Here is a 2,211-nt window from a genome sequence, read left to right on the forward strand (position 1 = left end):
ATCTTCACCTGCGTCTCGGTGAGGCTGAGCGAGAGCGCCAGGTTGAGGCGCTCGCACACCGACAGGTAGCGCGTCGACTTGAACTTGTTCTCCAGCGCCACCAGCTGCTCGTAGGTGAAGGCAGTCCGCGCCCGCCGGGGCTTGCCCGACTTGGAGTCCGAGCCCGTGCGCTTCCTCTTGGGCTTGGCCTGCTGGCTCTGCTGACCCCCGCCGGGCTGCGGCTGCGGCGGCTGCGGCGGCCCCGCGCCCGCCTCGCGGAGCGGCTGGTGCTCGGGCTCGCCGGGCCCGGCCGCGCTGCTGCTGCTGCCGCTGCTGCTGCTCTCCTCGCCGCACAGCTCCTCGTCGTCGGGCGGCTCGTTGTCGCTGGCGGGGCTGCGGCTGCCGCACTCCAGCTCGCACTCCTTGTACAGCTCGCCGTCCTCTGCGCACAAGCGACACGCGCCGTTAGGCCTCGCCACCGGCCCCGACCTGCGCCCGAGCCCCCGCGGGGCGCCCGCCCGGCGCGAGGGCCCCGCCGGGCAGCTCGGCCGCCCCCGGGGCTCGCGCTGCAGCCGATCGGGCGGCACCGGGGCCGCCTCGCGCTGCGCTGCGGGACTGCCGCTCGCGCAGGTGCCTCCCCGCGCTTTCCCGCCGCAGTTTTAGTCCCGCGCCGACCCGGGGGGGGGGGGGGGGGGGTTGTTGGCTTTTGCTCCGACGTTTTTAACCCCTTCTCCACCTTGTTTGACCTCTCGTCTCTTCGCGAGGCGGAAGTATTAAAGTGGAGTAAATACTTGTATTGATTAGCAGGGCAGATACAAACTTAATTAAACTCATTTTGTGCAATGTACAAACTAGTTAACGGCAGTTTAATTTATTTGGGTTCATATTACGCTCCAATTAACGGGTTTCCAGGGGAGAACAAGGCAATTACCCGATATCGAGGGCCATTGGACTCCTGTTGAGAATTCTGTCATTACGAAGCCAGAAGGGAATCAGCCTTTCCCGGAAACCCGGCTCGTCCCGACAGGGCTCGGTCGCCTCTGGGAGAGCCAGGAGGCTCCTACAACCTCCCGAAAAGGGACATTTGGGAAGCGCCCGGACTGCAGAGGACCTTGAACAGGTTCCCTTTTTATTTGAGGTTCAGACAACCCCAAACTTCTTGTCCCAAGCTCCCGCGCACACCTCTAAGGAGGGCGCCCGGGCAGGTCTCTTAGCTCCTTTACCTCGTCTAGCGGAGATGTGCAACTAGAGAAGCTCTTCGCTTCGCTCTCGTCACGTGCGCCCTTTAGTCGGTTTTAATTTCCCTCAAGACGAATATCCCACCTCGTCCCTACCTTTCCACCATTCTGAGAGGGTTAAGTGAGAGGGTTTGGGGGACGGAGCTGATTTGGGCTAACGCCGGTTTGTGTCTGGTTCCCTACAGTGGCAGACAAGTTTACTGAGATCATCTTTACTTGGAAACTTGTCCTAATAACGTGGGCTTTATTAACCAAGAGATGTTTTCCCTGTTTTCTCTCAAAGTCGCGAAAAGAGGGGAGAGAAAAAAAACCACAAGAACTATAACCACCGCCACACGTGTATGGGTACGGAGCTAGGTCTCCCCCCATTTTGGAACAGTGCATGAAGATGAAGCGAAGTTAAATACTCTACAACCTGTAGGAGTTGTTGTGTACCATAGGACATAATTTTTGCAAAAACAACATACAAAAATCTGTATATACGAGTCCGCGGCAGGCGCTTGGTAATAAGCGTAATCCTGGCCGGCGTTAGCGCTCCCAGGGAATGCGGGTTTGCCGGGATAGAGGTGATTTTTTTTTTTTTTTTCTAATTTCTCCCCCCTTTTTTTCTTTTCTTTCTTTTTTTTTTTTTTTCCTCTGTTTATTAAGCGAAGTCTATAGCAGGTGCTGCTCAATCAGAGACTATTAGTATTTCCTTTAAACTGAAAATTCAACGCAGTTGAATTTACAGTTAGCGACACAAATTCAAACCGAACTTGAAAATACGTTTCTTGAAGCTATCTTGTAATGCAGGGTCTAGTTAGTTATTTTTAAGATTAAATGAGTTTTATAAGTGGTTTCCAACACCATCATCTCACTCCTTTTGCCAGAGAGCCACATTTTTACGGCGTTGATATTTTTTCTGGTTAGAAATACTTTTTAAAATACCTTTGTCTCCCAAATTAAACTACAGATCGATACAATATTACTTGAGGGAAAAAAAAAAAAAAAAAAA

The sequence above is a fragment of the Nothoprocta perdicaria genome, unplaced genomic scaffold, assembly GCF_003342845.1.
Source record: "Nothoprocta perdicaria isolate Ctin4 unplaced genomic scaffold, notPer1 scaffold_14, whole genome shotgun sequence".
NCBI lineage: Eukaryota > Metazoa > Chordata > Aves > Tinamiformes > Tinamidae > Nothoprocta > Nothoprocta perdicaria.